Source organism: Artemia sp. Qi Xiang Cuo, chromosome 11, assembly GCF_049724085.1.
Source record: "Artemia sp. Qi Xiang Cuo chromosome 11, ASM4972408v1, whole genome shotgun sequence".
Taxonomy (NCBI): domain Eukaryota; kingdom Metazoa; phylum Arthropoda; class Branchiopoda; order Anostraca; family Artemiidae; genus Artemia; species Artemia sp. Qi Xiang Cuo.
In genome coordinates, this window is record NC_142804.1 from 48440593 (window position 1) to 48463694 (window position 23102).

Consider the following 23102-nt stretch of genomic DNA (forward strand, 5'->3'; position numbering starts at 1 on the left):
CATGGCACTTGATAGTTGCACTATTTTAGAAAATAATTTCAAAGTAACAAGTAACATGATAGTTACACTATTTTAGAAAATAAGTTCAAAGTACCATGTCACATGATAGTTACGCTATTGTAGAAAATATTTTCAAAGTACCAAGTCACATGATAGTTACGCTATTGTAGAAAATAAATTCAAAGTACCATGTCACATGATAGTTACGCTATTTTTGAAAATAATGTCAGAGTACCAAGTCACTTGATAGTTACACTATTGTAGAAAATAATTTCAAAGTACCTAGTCATATGATAGTTACGCTATTCTAGAAAATAATTTCAAAGTACCATGTCACATGATAGTTAATCTATTGTAGAAAATAATTTCAAAGGACCAAGTCACATGATAGTTACACTATTGTAGAAAATAATCTCAAAGTACCATGTCACATGATAGTTACTCGATTGTAGAAAATAATTTCAAAGTACCAAGTCACATGATAGTTACGCTATTGTATAAAATAATTTCAAAGTACCATGTCACATGATAGTTACGCTATTATAGAAAATAATTTCAAAGTACCAAGTCACTTGATAGTCACGCTATTGTAGAAAATAAATTAAAAGTACCAAGTCACATGATAATTACGCTATTGTAGGAAATAATTTCAAAGTACCATGTAACATGATAGTTACGCTATTAGAGAAAATAATATCAAAGTACCAAGTCACATGATAGTTACGCTATTATAGAAAATAATATCAAAGTACCAAGTCACATGATACTTACTATATTTTAGAAAATAATTTCAAAGTACCAAGTCACATGATATTTATGCTATTATAGAAAATAATTTCAAAGTACCAAGTCACATGATAGTTACGCTATTGTAGTAAATAATTTCAAAGTACCATGTCACATGATAGTTACGCTATTCTAGAAAATAGTTTCAAAGTACCAAGTCACATGATAGTTACACTATTGTAGAAAATAATTTCAAAGTACCATGTCACATGATAGTTACGATATTTTATAATATTAAATCGAAGTACCCTGAAAATTTATAGGGTCGATATTGTATAATATAAATTCATAGTGCAAAGTCACATGATATTTACGACCAAGAATAAAAAAAATTCGAAGTACAGTGTCAATTTTATGTTAAAAGATAACTGAATACAAATTCAAAGTAAAACTTCACATGATAGTTACGCTATTGTAGAAAATAATTTCAAAGTACCATGTCACATGATAGTTACGCAATTGTAGAAAATAATTTTAAAGTACCAAGTCACATGATAGTTAAGCTATTATAGAAAATAATTTCAAAGTACCAAGTCACATGATACTTACAATATTTTAGAAAATAATTTCAAAGTACCAAGTCACATGATAATTACGCTATTATAGAAAATAATTTCAAAGTACCAATTCACATTATAGTTACGCTATTGTAGGAAGTAATTTCAAAGTAACATGTCAAATGATAGTTACGCTATTGTAGAAAATATTTTCAAAGTACCAAGTAACATGATAGTTACGCTATTGTAGAAAATAATTTCAAAGTACCAAGTCACATGATAGTTACGCTATTATTGAAAAAAATTTCAAAGTACCAAGTCACTTGATAGTTACTCTATTGTAAAAAATAATTTCAAAGTACCATGTCACATGATAGTTACGCTATTGTAGAAAATAATTTCAAAGTACCATGGCACATGATAGTTGCACTATTGTAGAAAATAATTTCAAAGTACCAAGTCACATGATAGTTACGCTATTTTAGAAAATAAGTTCAAAGTACCATATCACATGATAGTTACGCTATTGTAGAAAATAGTTTCAAAGTACCAAGTCACATGATAGTTACGCTATTGTAGAAAATAATTTCAAAGTACCAAGTCACATTATAGTTACGCTATTATAGAAAATAATTTCAGAGTACCAAGTCACATGATAGTTACGCTATTTTAGAAAATAATTTCAAAGTACCAAGTCACATGATAGTTACGCTATTGTAGAAAATAATTTCAAAGTACCATGTCACATGATAGTTACTCTATTTTAGAAAATAATTTAATAGTACCATTTCACATTATAGTTACGCTAATTTAGAAAATAATTTCAAAGTACCAAGTCACATGATAGTTACGCTATTGTAGAAAATAATTTCAAAGTACCAAGTCACATGATAGTTACGCTAATATAGGAAATAATTTCAAAGTACCAGGTCACTTAATAGTTACGCTATTGTAGAAAATAATTTCAAAGTACCAAGTCACATGATAGTTAAGATATTGGAAAAAATAGTTTCAAAGTATCATGGCACTTGATAGTTGCAATATTTTAGAAAATAATATCAAAGTAAAAATTAACATGATAGTTAAACTCATTTAGAAAATGATTAAAAAGTAAAAAATCACATGATAGTTAGTATATTGTAGAAAATAATTTCAAAGTAACAAGTCACATGATAGTTACGATATTTTAGAAAATAATTTCAAAGTACCAAGTCAAATGATAGTTACTCTATTATAGAAAATAATTTCAAATTACAAAGTCACATGATAGTTACACTATTGTAGAAAATAATTTCAAAGTACCATGCCACATGATAATTACACTATTGTAGAAAATAATTTCAAAATATCATGTCACATGATAGTTACGCTAATATAGAAAATAATTTCAAAGTACCAAGTCACATGATAATTACGCTATTATAGAAAAGAATTTCAAAGTAATAAGTCACATGATAGTTACGTTATTATAGAAAATAATTTCAAAGTACCAAGTCACTTGATAGTTACGGTATTGTAGAAAATAATTTCAAAGTACCAAGTCACATGATAGTTAGGCTATTGTAGAAAATATTTTAAAATTACCATGTAACTTGATAGTTACTCTATTTTAGAAAATAAATTCAAAGTACCATGTAACATGATAGTTACGCTATTTTAGAAAATAATTTCAAAGTACCAAGTCACTTGATAGTTACGCTATTGTGGTACCAAGTCAGATTATAGTTACAATATTATCGAAAATAATTTCAAAGTACCAAGTAACATGATAGTTACGCTATTATAGAAAAAAATTTCAAAGTAATAAGTCACATGATAGTTACGCTATTGTAGAAAATAATTTCAAAGTACCAAGTAACTTGATAGTTACGCTATTGTAGAAAATAATTTCAAAGTACCATGTCACATGATAGTTACGCTATGGTAGAAAATAATTTCAAAATACCATGTCACATGATAGTTACACTATTATAGAAAATAATTTCAAAGTACCAATTCACATGATAGTTACGCTATTGTAGAAAATAATTTCAAAGTACCAAGTCACATGATAGTTACGCTATTATAGAAAATAATTTCAAAGTCCTAAGTCACATGATAGTTACGCTATTATAGAAAATAATTTCAAAGTACCAAGTCACATTATAGTTACGCTATTTTAGAAAATAATATCAAAGTACCAAGTCACATGATAGTTACGTTATTTTAGAAAATAATTTCAAAGCACCAAGTCACATGATAGTTACGCTACTTTAGAAAATAATTTCAAAGTACCAAGTCACATGATAGTTACGCTATTGTAGAAAATAATTTCAAATTACCATGTCACATGATGGTTACGCTATTCTAGAAAATAATTTCAAAGTACCAAGTCACATGATAGTCACGCTATTGTAGAAAATAATTTCAAAGTACCAAGTCACATGATAGTTGCGCTATTGTAGAAAATAATTTCAAAGTGCCATGTCACATGATAGTTACTCTATTGTAGAAAATAATTTCAAAGTACCAAGTGACATGATAGTTACGCTATCGTATAAAATAATTTCAAAGTACCAAGTCCCATGATATTTACGCTATTTTAGAATATAATATCAAAGTACCAAGTCACATGATAGTTACGTTATTATAGAAAATAATTTCAAAGCACCAAGTCACATGATAGTTACGCTATTATAGAAAATAATTTCAAAGTACCAAGTCGAATAATAGTTACGCTTTTATAGAAAATAATTTCAAAGTACCAAGTCACATGATAGTTACGCTATTACAGAAAATAATTTCAAAGTACCAAGTCACAGGATAGTTACGCTATTTTAGAAAATAATTTCAAAGTACCAAGTCACATGATAGTTACGCTATTATAGAAAATAATATCAAAGTACCAAGTCACCTGATACTAGTAGAGATGCCTTATTGACTCCGATCCCTCACCCCTGCTGCCACCTATAACTTTTTTTATATAATTTATGGTTTTTGTCAGTGAGAATGAAAAAACAGGAATTTTGTCACATTTATGTCTGTTTTCTTGGATGGTTATGTGTGTTGGTCGATTTATTTGATGTTTTTCATGGATGTTTTTATGGTTTTTGTCAGTGAAAATTTGAAAAACAGGAATTTTGTCACATTTATGGATGTTTTTATGGTTTTTGTCAGTGAGAATTTGAAAAAACAGGAACTTTGTCACATTTATGTCTGTTTTCTTGGATGGTTATGTCTGTTTTATGGATTTTGTCAGTGAGAATTTGAAAAACAGGAATTTTGTCACTTTCATGGATTATAGAGTCATTAACCAAATCGTTTCCGGGCAAAGTTAATGATACTTCCTTCCTGTTGTTGTTCAAGCCAAATGTTATGAGTTTCCGGGAAACACCTGTGCTGTCAGTCATTAATCAAATTGTTTCCGGGAAACAGTTAACTAATGTCTGACAGATGACGCAAAGTTAATTAATGTCCTTGGATTTCGAACAGAGATGTTTCCGAGGCAAAGTTTAGATCACACATGACAGATGATGTCATGATTGATTGAATTGTCTCCGGCACGAAGTTTATTAATGTCTGGAGTTCTTCCAGAAGAATCGTTTCCGAAGCAAAGTTTAGATATTAGCGATGAATTGTTTTAGCGCGGGAGTCAGGTTTCCAAATAATTGAAATGCGCCAGCGCAGGGATGCCAAACAAAAGGAACATGCTGAAATTCCGTTTAGGGATAATTTTGGCGAAACCGTTTTAGTTATTTTATGGAATTATTTCGACGCAACAGTTAGAGATATTATAAAATATGATTTTTGAAGAGATTTTAGAAGAGAATTTAATGGTGAAACTCTGTGGTCGTTATAATACACAAGTTCCATTTGAACAGTGTTGTGAGGTCCTCTACCACAACCCCAAAGGGTTCCGATCCCCCTACCCTAACCCCAAAGGGTTCCAATCCCCCTACCTCAACCCTGAAAGAAGCCCCTGGTCCTCAAGGGTCCCCCAAGCTCCCAAAGGGCCCCCCAGACCCCCAAAGGTTCTCCCCGGGCCCCCAAAGGCCCTCCCCCGGTCCCCAAAGGTCCACCAGGCTCCCAAAGGACCATTCGACCCTCAAGGGCCCCCCAGACCCCCAAAATCCCTCCCCCAGTCCCCAAAGGTCCCCCGGACCCCCAAAGGCCCTCCCCGATCCTCAAAGGCCCCCCAAAGGCTCCCAAAGGGCCCCCAGACCCCCAAAGGCTCTCCCCAGGCCCCCAAAGACCCTCCCCCGGTCCCCAAAGGTCCACCGGGCTCCCAAAGGGCCCCCAGACCCCCAAAGACTCCTGAGCCTCACATTATAATACTTTTTAAGGCTTTATTATATCTTTTCAGAACAAATTATTATTTTAGGGAATTATTTTGGCGAAACAGTTAGAGACATTTTAAAATATGATTTTTGAAGAGATTTTAGAAGAGGATTTGAGGGTCAAACTCCGTGGTCGTTATAATACACAAGTTTCATTGAACAGTGTCATGAGGTCCTCTACCCCAACCCCAAAGGGTTCTGATCCCCCTACCCCTACCCTAAAGGAAGCCCCCGATCCTCAAAGGCCCCCCAAGCTCCCAAAGGACCACCCGGCCCGCAAGTACCCCCCCCCCCCCACACCCTCAAAGGCCCTCCCCGGGCCCCATCTTTCGTTGATGTGTGTTGTCTGAAACTTATGATTTGGGGTGTATGGGTTCCTATTTTTGACTTTTCTGAGCTAGATTTCTTAGTCTTTCATAGGTATGTGTTGTCTGAAACCTATGATTTGGGATGGCTGGTTTGCTATTTTTGACTTTTCTGAGCTAAAGTTTCTTAGCCTTTCGTTGGTGTGGTTTGTCTGGTACTTAGTATTTGAGGTGTGTAATGTGCTATTTCCGACTTTTTTTATCAAGATTTCGTAGTCATTGTTATGTATGTGGTGTCTAAAATCTATGATTTGGGATGTGTTGGTTGCTTTTTTTGACTTTTCTTAGCTAGGTTTTTTAGCCTTTCATAGGTGTGTGCGGTCAGAAAATTATGATTTTGGATTTGTAGTTAGCTTTTTGGACTTTTCAGAGCTAGGATTCTTAGTCGCTCATAGGTGTTTGTTGTCTGAAACTTCTAGTTTGGGATGAATAGTTGACTATTTCAGGCTTTTATGAGCTAGGCTTCTTAGTATTTCGTAGGTGAATGTTGTCCGAAACTTACGATTTGGGATATGTAAAATACTATTTCGGGCTTTTCTGAGCTAGATATATTAGTCTTTCGTTGGTATGTGTTGTCTGAAACCTCTGATTTGGGATGGGTGGATTGCTATTTTTGACTTTTCTGAGCTGGATTTCTTAACCATTCATAGTTGTGTTTTGTCTGAAACTTATGATTTGAGATTTTTAATTTGCTATTTCCGGCTTTTTGAGCTAGGTTTCTTAGCCTTTCATATGTGTGTGTTGTCAGAAAATCATGATTTGGGATGTCTAGTTTGCTATTGGGACTTTTCAGAACTAGGATTCTTAGTCTATCACAGGTGTTTGTTGTCTGAAACTTCTAGTTTGGGATGAGTAGTTTGCTATTTCAGACTTTTATGAGCTAGGTTTCCTTGTATTTCGTAGGTGTGTGTTGTCTGAAACTTATGATTTGAGGTGTGTAATTTGCTATTTCCGACTTTTCATAGCCAGATTTCTTAGTCTCTCGTTGGTGTGTGTTGTCTGAAACCGATGATTTGGGATGGTTAGTTTGCTATTTTTGACTTTTCTGAGCTGGATTTCTTAGCCTTTCATAGGTGTGTGTTGACTGAAACCCATAGTTTAAGATGAGTGGTTTGCTATTTTTGGACTTTTATGAGCTAGGTTTCTTAGCCTTTCGTAGGTGTGTGTTGACTGAAACTTATGATTTGAGATGCGTAATTTGCTATTTCCGACTTTTCATAACCAGATTTCTTAGCCTTTCATAGGTGTGTGTTGACTGAAATCTATAGTTTAGGATGAGTGGTTTGCTATTTTTGACTTTTCTGAGCTAGATTTCATAACCTTTTATAGGTGTGTGTTGCCTGAAACTTATGATTTGAGGTGTGTAATTTGCTATTTTTTGACTTTTCAGAGCTAGGATTCTTAGTCTCTCATATGCGTTTATTGTCTGAAACTTCTAGTTTGGGATGAATAGTTTGCTATTTCAGGCTTTTCTGAGCTAAGGTTTCCTAGTATTTCATAGGTGTGTGCTATCTGAAACTTATGATTTGAGATATGTATATTACTATTTCGGCTTTTCTAAGCTAGATTTCTTAGTCTTTCGTTGGTGTGTGTTGTCTGAAACCTATGATTTGGGATGGGTGGATTGATATTTTTGACTTTTCTGAGCTGGATTTCTTAGCCTTTCATAGGTGTATGTTGTCTGAAACCTATGATTTGGGATGCTTAATTTGCTTTTTGGACTATTCAGAGCAAGGATTCTTAGTCCCTCATAGGTGTTTGTTGTCTGAAACTTCTAGTTTGGGATGAGTAGTTGGCTATTTCAGGCTTTTCTGAGCTAAGGCTTCTTAGTATTTCGTAGGTGAATGTTGTCTGAAACTTATGAATTGGGATATGTAAATTACTATTTCGGGCTTTTCTAAGCTAGATTTCTTAGTCTTTAATAGGTGTGTGTTGTCTGAAACCTATGATTTGGGATGTGTGGGTTGCTATTTTTTGACTTTTCAGAGCTAGATTTCTTAGTCTTTCATTGGTGTTTGTTGTCTGAAACCAATAGTTTGGGATGAGTGGTTTGCTATTTTTGACTTTTCTGAGCTAGATTTCACAGTCTTTCGTAGGTTTATGTTGACTGAAACTTATGATTTGGGATTTGTAGTTTGCTTTTTGGACTTTTCATAATCTTATTTCTTAGTCTTTCGTTGGTGTGTGTTGTCTGAAACCTATGATTTGGGATGTGTGGCTTGCTATTTTTGACTTTTCTGAGCTGGATTTCTTAGCCTTTCATAGGTGTGTGTTGTCTGAAACCTATGATTTGGGATGTGTGGGTTGCTATTTTTGACTTGTCTGAGCTAAGGTTTCCTAGTATTTCATAGGTGTGTGCTATCTGAAACTTATGATTTGGGATTTGTAGTTAGGTTTTTGGACTTTTCAGAGCTAGGATTCTTAGCCTTTCATAGGTGTGTGTTGTCTGAAACCTAGGATTTGGGATGGTTAATTTGCTATTTTTGACTTTTCTGGGGTTAGGTTAGGTTAGGTTAAGTTAGGTTAGGTTAACTGCGACTGAGCGCTCATTATAATTTAACCTAACTTAACCTAACCTAAAGTAATCCAACCTAACCTAACGTAGCCGAGTGGTTGTGGCGGGTAGATGAATGAAATGAATTTAAGAAAAATTAGAAATAAAGTGAAACTTTTTATCTTCATGGTAAATAATCACAATCATAGTATAGCCATTCCTATCTTCTATGGAAAAATTTAGAATTGAACTTTAAATTTCTTATGTCTTTGAGAAATTAGGAAGTGAAATTAAAGCTTATTCATTTTCATTGGTAAATTTCAGAATTGAGCTAACTTTTTTTCTCTTCTCTAAGAAAATTCAGAAGAGAACTTGTACATTTTTTAGTTCTTCGAGAAAACTCAGAATTAAAGTGGAGCCAGAATTAAAGTGGAGCTCCGTATCTTCATGGAGAATATTCACAATCAAAGTATAACTTTTCCTATCTTCTATGAAAAATTTGGAACAGAACTTTAAATTTTTTTATCTCTTTGAGAAAAGTCGGAACTGAATTTAAGAAAATTTATAATTAATGTGAAACTTTTTATCTCCATGGAAAATAATCACAATCATAATATAACTTTTCATATTTTCTAAGGAAAAATTTAGAACTAAACTTAAAATTTTTGATTGGGGAAATTAGAGTTGAACTGTGTTCTTTGGTAAAATTCAGAATAGAATTTGAATATTTACAATCAATGTATAACTTTTCTTATCTTCTATGAAAAATTTGGAACAGAACTTTAAATTTTCTCATCTCCTTGAGACAAAATCTTAACTGAAGTGGGAATTTTTGTGTTACTTTAGGAAAAAAGATTTGATCAATAACTTATTTCATTTTCATTGAGAAAATTCAGAATCGAAGTTGAACTTTTCTTCTTCCGAGAAAATATTTGGAACAGGACTTTAAATTTTTTTATCTCTTTGAGAAAGGTCAGAATTGAATTTAAGAAAATTTATAATTAAAGTGAAACTTTTTATCGTCATGGAAAATAATCACAATCATAATATAACTTTTCCTGTCTTCTACGGAAAAATTTAGAACTGAACTTTAGATTTTTTATTGGGAAAATTAGAATTGAATTGTGTTCCTTGGTAAAATTGAGAATAGAACTTGAATATTCACGATCAAAGTATAACTTTCCCTATCTTCTATGAAAAATTTGGAACAGAACTTTAAATTTCTTCGTCTCCTTGAGAAAAAAATCTGAACTGAAGTGGAAATTTTTATGTCATTTTTGGGAAAATAGATTTGATCAATAACTTATTTCATTTTCATTGAGAAAACTCAGAATCGAAGTTGAACTTATCTTCTTCCGAGAAAATATTTGGAACAGAACTTTAAATTTTTTCATCTCTTTGAGAAAGGTCGGAATTGAATTTAAGAAAATTTAGAATTAAAGTGAAATTTTTCATCTTCATGGAAAATAATCACAATCATAGTATAACTTTTCTTATCTTCTACGGAAAAATTTAGAAGTGAACTTTAAATTTTTCATGTCTTGGTGAACTTGAAACTGAAGTAAAAGATTCTTATTTTCTCTAGAGAAATTAGAATTGAATTGTGTTCTTTGGTAAAAATCAAATGAGAACTTCAACTTTTTTATCTTTTATGAAAAATTTGGAACAGTATTTTAAATTTTTTCATCTCTTTGAGAAAAGTCGGAACTGAATTTAAGAAAATTTAGAATTAAAGTGAAACTTTTTATCTTCATTAAAAATAATCACAAATCATACTATAACTTTTCCTATCTTCTACGGAAAAATTTGAACTAAACTTTAAACTTTTTATGTCTTGGTGAACTTAAAGCTGAAGTGGAAGCTTTTTAATTTTCTCTGGAGAAATTAGAATTGAATTTTGTTCTTTGGTAAAATTCAGAAGAGAACTTGAACTTTTCTATCTTCTTTGAAAAATTTGGAACAGAACTTTAAATTTTTTCATCTCCTTGAGAAAAAATCTGAACTGAAGTGGAAACTTTTTATATTATTTTGGAGAAATTAGAATTGAATTTTGTTCTTTGTTAAAATTCAGAAGAGAACTTGAACTTTTCTATCTTCTTTGAAAAATTTGGAACAGAACTTTAAATTTTTTCATCTCCTTGAGAAAAAATCTGAACTGAAGTGGAAACTTTTTATATTATTTTGGAGAAATAGAATTGATCATGTCGGAAATAGCAAATTACACACCTCAAATCATAAGTTTCAGACAGCACACACCTACAAAATACTAAGAAACCTTAGCTCAGAAAACCCTGAAATAGCCAACTACTCATCCCAAACTGTAGGTTTCAGACAACAAACACCTATGAGGGACTAAGAATCCTAGCTCTGAAAAGTCCAAAAAAGCAAACTACAAATCCCAATCATAATTTTCTGACAGCACATACCTATGAAAGGCTATGAAATCTAGCTCAGAAAAGTCAAAAATAGCAAACCACTCATCCCAAATCATATGTTTCAGTCAACACACACCTATGAAAGGCTAAGAAATCCAGCTCAGAAAGGTCAAAAAATAGCAATCCACACATCTCAAATCATAGGTTTCAGACAATACACACCTATGAAAGACTATGAAATCTGGATAAGAAAGTTCGGAAATAGCAAATTACACGCCTCAAATCATAAGTTTCAGACAATACATACCTACAAAATACTGACAAACCTTAGCTCAGAAAAGCCTGAAAGAGCAAACTACTCATCCCAAACTATAGGTTTCAGACAACAAAAACCTATGATGGACTAAGAATCCTAGCTCTGAAAAGTCCAAATAGCAAACTACACATCCCCAATCATAATTTTCTGACAGCACACACCTATGAATAGCTAAGAAACCTAGCTCAGAAAAGTCAAAAATGGCAAATTAACCATCCCAAATCATAGGTTTCAGACAACACACACCTATGAAAGGCTAAGAATCCTAGCTCTGAAAAGTCCAAAAAGCTAACTACAAATCCCAAATCATAAGTTTCAGACAACACACACCAACGAAAGACTAGGAAATCTAGCTCAGACAAGTCAAAAAGAGCAACCCACACATCCCAAATCATAGGTTTCAGACAACACACACCTATGAAAGGCTAAGAAATCCAGCTCAGAAAAGTCAAAAATAGCAAGCCACACATCCCAAATCATAGGTTTCAGACAACACACACCAACGAAAGACTAAGAAATCTGGTTATGAAAAGTCTAAAAAGCAAACTACAAATCCCAAATCATAAGTTTCAGTCAACATGCACCTACAAAAGGCTGTGAAATCTAGCTCTGAAAAGTCAAAAATAGCAAACCACTCATCCCAAACGATAGGTTTCAGACAACAAACACCGATGAAAGGCTAAGAAATCAAGCTCAGAAAAGTCCAAAAATAGCTACCTACACATCCCAAATCATAAGTTTCAGACAACACACACCAACGAAAGACTAAGAAATCTAGCTTAGAAAAGCCCGAAATAGTAATTTACATATCCCAATTCATAAGTTTCAGACAACATTCACCTACGAAATACTAAGAAGCTTTAGCTCAGAAAAGCCTGAAATATCCAACTACTCATCCCAAACTAGAAGTTTCAGACAACAAACACCTATGAGTGACTAAGAATCCTAGCTCTGAAAATTACAAAAAGCAAATTAAGCACCCCAATCATAGGTTTCAGACAACACACACCCATGAAAGGCTAAGAAATCAAGCTCAGAAAAATCAAAAACAGCAATCCACCCATCCCAAATCATAGGTTTCAGACAACACACACCAACGAAAGACTAAGAAATCTAGCTTAGAAAAGCCGAAATAGTAATTTACATATCTCAAATCATAAGTTTCAGATAGCACACACCAATGAAATACTAGGAAACCTTAGCTCAGAAAAGCCCGAAATAGCAAACTATTCATCCCAAACTAGAAGTATCAGACAATAAACGCATATGAGAGACTAAGAATCCTAGCTCTGAAAAGTCAAAAATAGCAAATTACACACCTCAAATCATAAGTTTTCTGACAACACACACCTATGAAAGGCTATGAAATCTAGCTCAGAAAAGTCAAAAATAGCAAACCACTCATCCTAAACTATAGGCTTCAGTCAACACACACCTATGAAAGGCAAAGAAATTTTGCTATGAAAAGTCGGAAATAGCAAATTACACACCGCAAATCATAAGTTTCAGACAACACACACCTAGGAAAGGCTAAAAAACCTAGCTCAGAAAAGTCAAAAAATAGCAAACCACTCATCTTAAACTATAGCTTTCAGTCAACACACACCTATGAAAGGCTAAGAAATCCAGCTCAGAAAAGTCAAAAATAGCAAACTAACCATCCCAAATCATCGGTTTCAGACAACACACACCAACGAGAGACTAAGAAATCTGGCTATGAAAAGTCGGAAATAGCAAATTACGCACCTCAAATCATAAGTTTCAGACAACACACACCTACGAAATACTAGGAAACCTAGCTCATAAAAGTCTGAAATAGCAAACTACTCATCCCAAACTAGAAGTTTCAGACAACAAACACCTATGATGGACTAAAAATCCTAGCTCTGAAAAGTCCTAATAGCAAACTAGACATCCCAAATCATGATTTTCTGACAACACACACATATGAAAGGCTAAGAAACCTAGCTCAAAAAGCCGGAAATAGCAAATTAAAAATCCCAAATCATAAGTTTCAGACAACACACACCTATGAATGGCTAAGAAATCCAGCTCAGAAAAGTCAAAAATAGCAATCCACCCATCCCAAATCATAGGTTTCAGACAACACATACCAACGAAAGACTAAGATATCTAGCTCAGAAAAGCCCGAAATAGTAATTTACATATGCCAAATCGTAAGTTTCGGACAACATTCACCTACGAAATACTAAGAAGCCTAGCTCATAAAAGCCTGAAATAGTCAACTATTCATTCCAAACTAGAAGTTTCAGACAACAAACACCTGTGAGGGACTAAGAATCCTAGCTCTGAAAAGTCCAAAAACCTAACTACAAATCCAAAATCATAATTTTCTGACCGCACACACCTGTGAAAGGCTAAGAAACCTAGCTCAGAAAAGTCAAAAAAAGCAGCCCACACATCCCAAATCATAGATTTCAGACACCACACACCTACCAATGACTAAAAAATCTGGTTATGAGAAGTTGGAAATAGCAAATTACACACCTCAAATCATAAGTTTCAGACAACACACACCAACGAAAGGCTAAGAAACTTTAGCTCAGAAAAGTCAAAAATAGCAAACCAGCCATCCCAAATCATAGGTTTCAGACAACACATACCTATGAAAGACTAAGAAATCTAGCTCAGAAAAGTCAAAAATAGGAACCCATACACCCCAAATCATAAGTTTCAGACAACACACATCAACGAAAGATGGGGCCCGGGGAGGGCCTTTGAGGGTGTGGGGGGGGGGGGGCCCTTGAGGGCCGGGTGGTCCTTTGGGAGCTTGGGGGGGCCTTTGAGGATCGGGGGCTTCCTTTGGGGTTGGGGTAGGGGGATCGGAACCCTTTGGGGTTGGGGTAGAGGACCTCACGACACTGTTCAATGGAACTTGTGTATTATAACGACCACGGAGTTTGACCCTCAAATCCTCTTCTAAAATCTCTTCAAAACTCATATTTTAAAATGTCTCTAACTGTTTCGCCGAAATAATTCCCTAAAATAATAACTTGTTCTGAAAAGATATAATAAATCCTTAAAAAAGTATTATAATGTGGGGCTCAGGGGTCTTTGGGGGTCCGGGGGCCCTTTGGGAGCCCGGTGGACCTTTGGGGACCGGAGGAGGGTCTTTGGGGGCCCGGGGAGAGCCTTTGGGGGTCTGGGGGGCCCTTTGGGAGATTTGGGGGGCCTTTGAGGATCGGGGAGGGCCTTTGGGGGTCGGGGGACCTTTGGGGACTGGGGGAGGGCCTTTGGGGGTCTGGGGGGCCCTTGAGGGTCGAATGGTCCTTGGGGAGCCCGGTGGACCTTTGGGGACCGGGGGAGGGCCTTTGGGGGCCCGGGGAGAGCCTTTGGGGGTCTTGGGGGCCCTTTGGGAGCTTGGGGGGACCCTTGAGGACCGGGGGATTCCTTCGGGGTTGAGGAGGATTGGAACCCTTTGGGGTTGGGTTAGGGGGATCGGAACCCTTTGGGGTTGGGGTAGGGGGATCGGAGCCCTTTGGGGTTGTGGTAGAGGACCTAACAACACTGTTCAAATGGAACTTGTGTAATATAACGACCACAGAGTTTCACCATTAAATTCTCTTCTAAAATCTCTTCAAAAATCATATTTTATAATGTCTCTAACTGTTTCGTCGAAATAATTCCATAAAATAGCTAAAACGGTTTCGCAAAAATTATCCCTAAACGGAATTTCAGCATGTTCCTTTTGTTTGGCATCCCTGCGCTGGCGCATTTCAATTATTTGAAAACCTGATTCCCGCGCTAAAACAATTCATCGCTAAGATCTAAACTTTGCCTCGGAAACGATTCTTCTGGAAGAACTCCAGACATTAATAAACTTCGCGCCGGAGACAATTCAATCAATTATGACATCATCTGTCATGTGTGATCTAGACTTTGCCTCGGAAACATTTCTGTTCGAAATCCAAAGACATTAATTAACTTTACGTCATCTGTCAGACATTAGTTAACTGTTTCCCGGAAACAATTTGATTAATGACTGACAGCACAGGTGTTCCCCGGAAACTCATAACATTTGGCTTGAACAAGAACAGGAAGGAAGTGTCATTAACTTTGCCCGGAAACGATTTGGTTAATGAGTCTATAATCCATGAAAGTGACAAAATTGCTGTTTTTTCAAATTCTCACTGACAAAATCCATAAAACAGACATAAAAACAGACATAAATGTGACAAAGTTCCTGTTTTTTCAAATTCTCACTGACAAAAACCATACAAACATCCATAAATGTTACAAAATTCCTGTTTTCAAATTCTCACTGACAAAAACCATAAAAACATCCATAAAAGTGAGATCCATAAAAACATCGACCAACACACATAACCATCCAAGAAAACAGACATCAAAGTGACAAAATTCCTATTTTTTCATTCTCACTGACAACAAACAGACATAAATTATGTAAAAAAGTTATAGGTGGCAGCAGGGGTGAGGGATCGGAGTCAATGAGGCATCTCTACTGATACTTACGCTATTGTAGAAAATAATTTCAAAGTACCAAGTCACATGATAGTTACGCTATTATAGAAAATAATTTCAAAGTACCAAGTCACATGATATTTACGCTATTATAGAAAATAATTTCAAAGTACCAAGTCACTTGATAGTTACGCTATTGTAGAAAATAATTTCAAAGTACCAAGTGGCATGATAGTTACGCTATTGTAGAAAATAGTTTCAAAGTACCATGTCACATGATAGTTACGCTATTGTAAAAAATAATTTCAAAGTACCAAGTCACATGATAGTTACAATATTGTAGAAAATAATTTCAAAGTACCAAGTCACATAATAGTTACGCTATTATAGAAAAAAATTTCAAAGTAATAAGTCACATGATAGTTACGTTATTATAGAAAATAATTTCAAAGTACCAAGTCACATGTTAGTTACGCTATTGTAGAAAATAATTTCAAAGTACCATATCACATGATAGTTGCGCTATTGTATAAAATAATTTCAAAGTACCAAGACAAATGCCAGTTACGATTTATATAAAATAATCTCAAAGTACCAATTCACAAGATAGTTATGTCATTTTATAAAATAATTTCAAATTACTTTGTCACATGGTAGTTACGCTATTGTATAAAATAATTTATATGTACCAAGTCACATGATAGTTACGTTACTATTCAAAATAATTTCAAAATACCAAGTCACATGATAGTTACGCTATTATAGAAAATAATTTCAAAGTACCAAGTCACATGATAGTTACGCTATTGTAGAAAATAATTTCAAAGTACCAAGTCACATGATAGTTACGCTATTGTAGAAAATAATTTCAAAGTACCAAGTCACATGATAGTTACGCGATTGTAGAAAATAATTTCAAACACAAAGAGACGACACATGCACAGAGACGACACACACACACACACACAGACCAAACTCACGCACAGAGAGGACAAAAACCCAGAGACGACCGACACAAAGATACTACTCACACTCAGAGATGACAAACATACATACATTACACACACTCACACACACACATATAGACACCACAGACACAGCGACAAAAAACACAGACAGACGACAAACACATAACGACGACACAAAAACAGAGAAGACACAAAAACAGACACGACACACACACATAGAGACACCAAACAAACATACACACACAAAGACAACAAACACAGAGACAACACACGCACAGAGACGACACACACATAGAGACGACACACACACACAAAGACAACAAGCACAGAGACAACACGTACACAGAGACAACACACACACACAAACAGAGACGACACACACATAGCGACGTAACACGCACAGAGACGACACACACACACAGAGACGACAGCACACAGAGAGAAGACACACGCACACAGAAACAGGACACACACACACAGAGATACGACACTAACAGAGCGACGACACACTCATAGAGACGACACACACATAGCGACGACACCACCCAGAGAGAAAACACATGTAAAGAGACTATACACACATATACACACACAGAGACGAGACACACACAGAGATGACACACACACACAGAGACGAAACACATATAGAGACGACACATGCACAGGGACGATACACACACAGAGACAACACACACACAAACAGAGACGACATCTAGTACATCTGGGGCAAGAGTAACCCGTATCTGCATCTGGGGCCACCCTTTTTCTTTCAAATACTCTTTTTCTATTTTTTAGTGGCAGGCAATTCGCACGGATCCGAAACCAAGTTCTCAATGTCTCCCCCGGTAACCCTAGTTTAAAATAATATTCAACACCAAATATCTCTTTTACTTGAGAATAAAACTTCTATGTTTCAGATGTTTTAACTGCCTGGGTCCACATTTGGACTTCCTGGTCTTTTATTCTTTCTATAATCATAGCCAAAAACGGCTTATTCTGATCTGAGGGTCCTAGCCCCTCATTCCAAATATAGGATAATCCTAATCCATCTAAAACATTTTTATTTGATACGGTCACGATCTTTTACGTCTCGACCGTAGTATCTCCACATAAGCTGCTTATAGTAACCTATCTTTTGGCAGACTTGGAACTTTTAGCCAGTTCCGGATCATCTGTGCTAATCTACTCATTCTCAGCAAAAATATTCCTAGGTCACTTTTAATTGCCTGATTGTGGGTCGTTACGTGAATACCAATCAATCCTTCAAAGTGTTGAAGCTGAATTGATTCCAATTGTGCTTCCGGCTCATGCCCCCAGAATTCCGCACCATAATGGATAGTAGGTAAAACTTTAGAATTAAAAACATATTTATGTATTTTTAGGACTTTTATACTTGAAAGCCTTGAATTACGTAAAATGGCAGCTGAAACTGCTTTCCCTCTCTTAATCATCTCTTTTACATGATCATTCCATCCTCTTTTTGCTGAAAGTGTTACTCCCAAATATTTAAAATTTTCACTCTCTTTTACATTTTCACCTATAAAATAAAATTCAACTTTTTGATCATCATTATTCACACGAATTCCTCTAAAAACCACAATCTCAATCTTTTTTATTTTCAACACTAGTTTCTTTCTATCTAAATACTCTTCTAAAGCAAAATATATTCTAAAGCAAATTTCAGAAATTTCCTTGAATGCTGTTTAAATTCCAAAGAAACAAACCCATAATAGTAAAATTACTTTTTTTATGGTCTATTCTTCAGATTAAATAAAGAACAACAATTTTTATTTCAACATTAAAAGAGGAGCTACGTTCAAACTTCAAACGAACAGGAACTACAACGTGTATGGAGGTTGTCCCCTTTTCACTTTTTTCACTTTTTTTTTATTAGTTTCAGAACAAATATATAGGGAACAACACTGTAAAGTTAAAAAAATGGACCTTTTTGATGAAAATATTATTGAGTTTGTAGAAGCAAGAAAATACTTGTATAGCTCTAAAGATCCTTCTTTCAAGGATAGACCATTAAAACTAAACTCTTGGGAAAGTCTATGTTAAAGAGCATCAAAAAGGCATCAAGTGATATGTTTACTTTATTCGCAAGTCAATAATACGAATTTCGAAATATTTATCCAGTTCCCTCTAGAGGGAAAGAAGTGGAGGTAGATGCTTCAAAATACCTTCCCAGGACATACTTTAGTTTGTAGATCAATCACTGAAAGTTTCATTTTTCTAATCTAACTTTCCCAGATATAAGGAAAGTAGCTTGTCTAGAATTTTTTCAAAATTCTAGACTGTTCTTTATCTTGAAAAGCTACTTTAAAATAAAACTTTCATTAATGAATCAAGGGCCAAAAATATATTCCAGGATAATTTTGCCATGCTACTATGCTAACCCTCTTCTGATTTTTACAATTTGAGAGTCATAGCTACTTCCGCCGTTTGCCCAGACCGTTTACCAAAACACTTGGAAAACTATAGGTCTCCCCGTTCACCTGCGAGTTCTGGGGACTTGCTGGTCATGTGTCAATCCTAAAACATGGTATTCTGCCTGAGACTCACAAGCAGGCAAGTCTATTAGGCTTAGCCTACTTGTTCCTCTATGAGTCCAAGCAAATTCAGTCCCCTCTTTTGCAAACAAGTCCAGTCGACATTGTCCGTCATGAGTCAACTCAGAAATTTCGACCATCCCTAAAATTCAATGACCTTAGTTCTACCCCAAGATGGATGGATAGATAATAGACTATCTCTATCAACAAGTGAAAATGACATCATTTTATACATTCCTGAAAAGGGCTTATGCCAGCTGTGCCTCTCACTCAAACTATCTGTCTTAGCTTTTTCTCCTATTAGCCATAGATTGATGGCAACTTGATTTTAATTCAAAAATCTTGTGCAATTTATGAAATGGGGTAAACACCCTCAAATCATGATCTGCTATTCAAGAAAATCCTACCATCAGATTCAGCATATCAAGGAACCCTACTGTGGAAGTTTCAAGATTTTCTGGCGGAGAGGGAGGGTGTTACGTGGGGTATATTTCCGCTGAGGAGTTTTTCTTAGGGGGATGGAATTATGCATGAAAGATGAGCCGGAATTCTCAGTATTATTAAAAAAAATGATTAGAAAATTAAAAAAAAAAAATCAAACTGAAAGTAAGAAGAAACATCAAATACTTCGTGGTAGTGAACTGTAAGTAAGGAGCGACTTACTCAATAGCAATTGAAACTCTAAAAAACGGAATTTTGATACCAAGAGATACATAAAAAATTGGATTTTTATGCTGATTAAATAAAAAAAACAATTTTTTTTTAACTGAAAGAAAGGAACGACGTTAAAACTTAAAACGAACAGAAATTATTCCGTATATGAAGGGGGCTGTCCCCTCCTCAACGCCTTGCTCTTTACGCTAAAGTTTTTTTATTGTTTAAAAAAATAGAGTTGTGAGGAAGTCAAACTTTAGCGTAAAGAGCGAGGCGTTGAGGAGGGGACAGCCCCTTTCATATACGGCATAATTTCTGTTCGTTTTAAGTTTTAACGTCGTTCCTTGCTTTCAGTTAAAAAAAAACCTGTTTTTTTATTTAATTTTTTAACGTTTTTGAATTAATGCAGGTTTTGATATTGGCTCAGCGTAAATGCATAATTAAAACAAAATTTGCATATTATATTTGGTTAAATGGCTTTCTCGAAACTTGTTTAATTTTATTTACGAACGTTTTTATTAGTAATAAATATACGTAACTTAGAATTAACTTACGTAACGAACTTCTATATTCATAAATTTTTAACACGTATATTAGGGGGTTCGCCCCCTATTCAATACCCTGCTCTTTAAACTGTAGTTTGAATTTTTTTTCCAGTTCTTTAAAAATGACCTCTTAATCACAATCAGTTGATCAGTTGAAAAATTTGTTTTTTTTAACTTAATTCCTGATCTTTTTCTTTAATAATGCTGGGAAATCCGGCGCCCCCTTCATAGCAATGTCCCTTCCCCCATGAAAACTTCCTTCATGGAAAGATCCTTCCATATAGCCCCCGACCCTCTCCTTCCCCCACCTACCAGAAAAAATCTCCTCTTAAAAAGTCTGTATACTTCCCAATAACCAATACTATATGTTAACATTGAGTGAAGTTCATAACTTTCAGCCCTCCCCCTGGGGACTTTGGGGGATCAAGTCATCCTAAAAGACATTTTTATTATATTTTCGACCATGCTAAACAAAATGGCTATCTCAAAATTTTGATCGGGTGACTTTGGGAAAAAAATGAGTGTGGGAGGGGGCCTAGTTGCCCTCCATTTTTTTTGTTAAATTAAAAAGGGAACTTGAAATTTTATTTTCCTTTCAAATTACCCAACCAACTATATTCTAGGACCACTGGTTCTATACTAAAACCCCTGGGAAAAAAAAAAAAAAAAAAAAAAAAAAAACAAAAAATAAAAACCCAACCGTGTTCTTTCTTCGGGCAAAAAAATGGAAAATTCCACATTTTTGTATAAAGGAGCTTTAAACCTCTACAGTAGGGGTCTCTGATACGCTGAATATGATGGTGTGATTTTCATTAAGGTTCTATAATTTTTAGGGGTCTTTCCCCCTTTTTTCGAAAATCAGCCAAATTTTCTCAGGCACGTAACTTTTGATGGGTAAGATTAAACTTAATGAAACTTATATATTTGAAATCAAAATTAAAATCTGATTCTTTTGATGTATCTATTGGTATCAAAATCCCGTTTTTTAGAGTTTCGGTTACTATTGAGCCGGGTCGCTCCTTACTTACAGTTCGTTACCACGAACTGTTTGATTTCAAATATAAGTTCCATTAAGTTTAGTCTTGCCCATTAAAAGTTTCGAGCCTGAGCTGTGCCTCTCACTCACACTATTTGTCTTGGCTTTTCTCCTATTAGCCATAGATTGATGGCAACTTGATTTTAATCCAAACATCTTGTCCCATTTTTGAAAATGGGGTAAACAGCCTCAAATCACAAAGTGATCTTCAAGAAAATCATACCATCAAATTCCGTATACCAAAGAACTCTACTGTGGAGGTTTCAAGCTTTTCCAGTGGCGGGGGCGTGGGGGATCTCTCCATTCAAGAGTTTTTTGTGAGGGAAGGGATATTTGCAAGATGTAGGAGCTGGATTTCCCAGTATAATTTGAAAAATGATAAGAAACTAAATAAAAAAATTTAAAAAATTCAAACTTAAAGTAAGGAGGAACATCAAACAATTCGTGGTAACGAACTGTGAGAAAGGAACGACCTGGTTCAATAGTAATTGAAACTCTAATAACAGAATTTTGATATCAATAGATACATTAAAAAAATTGATTTTTATGCTGATTTCAAATATATAAGTTTCATCAAATTTTGTCTTACCCATCAAAGGTTACGATCCTGAGAAAATTTGCCTTATTTTTGAAAAAAAGGGAGAAACACCCCCAACAGTCATAGAATCCTAATGAAAATCACACCACCAGATTCAGTGTATCAGAGAACCCTACTTTACAGATTTCAAGCTCCTATCTGCAAAAATGTAGAATCTTGATTTTTTTTTCCCAGCAGAAAGATCACGGATACTTGTTTATTATTTTTTTTCCAGTGGGGATCGTATCGACCCGGTGTTCCTAGAATATCGCGAGAGGACTCGTCCAAACGGAAATTAAAAGTTCTAGTGCCCTTTTCAAGTGACCAAAAAAAACTGGTGGGTTTTTTGGTCACTCTTACGCCAATTTTTTTCCCAAAGTCACCCGATCAAAATTTTGTTCAGCATAGTTGAAAAATCTGATAACTATGTCTTTGAGGATAACTTAGTCCCCAGCAGTCCCCAGGACAATGGCTGCAAGTTAGGAGCTTTGCCCATTGTTTACATATAGTATTGGCTATTGGAAAGTATACAGAGGTTTCCGGGAGGGGGAGGCTAGTTTTATCTGGTGGGGGGTCGGGGGAGATTACATGTTAAGAATCTTTCCACGGAGAAATTTTTCATGGAGGAAGAAAATTTTCCATGAAGGGGCAACGGATTTCCCCGTAGTATTTAAAAAAAGATCAGAAATGAAATTTATAGCAAGTTTTTTTGAACTGAAAGTAAGGAGCAACATTAAACTTAAAAAGAACAGAAATTATTACGTATATGAGGGGGGTTTACCCCCCCCCTCATATACCTTGCCAATACCTTGCTCTTGACGGTAAAGTTTTTTGAACTTTTAAAAGAGCTACTTATTCTAATTAAACGGCCTTTGGGATTCAGGGGCTGTTTTTAAAGAATTGGAACAAATTTCAAACTTTAGCGTAAAGAGCAAGGTATTGACAATGGTTGGAACCCTTTGGGGTTGGGGTAGGGGGATCGGAACCCTTTGGGGTTGTGGTAGAGGACCTCACAACACTGTTCAAATGGAACTTGTGTATTATAACGACCACAGAGTTTCGCCATTAAATTCTCTTCTAAAATCTCTTCAAAAATCATATTTTATAATGTCTCTAACTGTTTCGTCGAAATAATTCCATAAAATAGCTAAAACGGTTTCACCAAAATTATCCCTAAA

General features: G+C 35.0%; 1 protein-coding gene across 1 annotated transcript in view; it reads right to left on the reverse strand.

The window, feature by feature from the left end:
• LOC148947077 (uncharacterized) overlaps positions 1–23102 on the reverse strand; it is a 95926-nt gene that overhangs the window by 57796 nt on the left and 15028 nt on the right. The window lies entirely within an intron of this gene.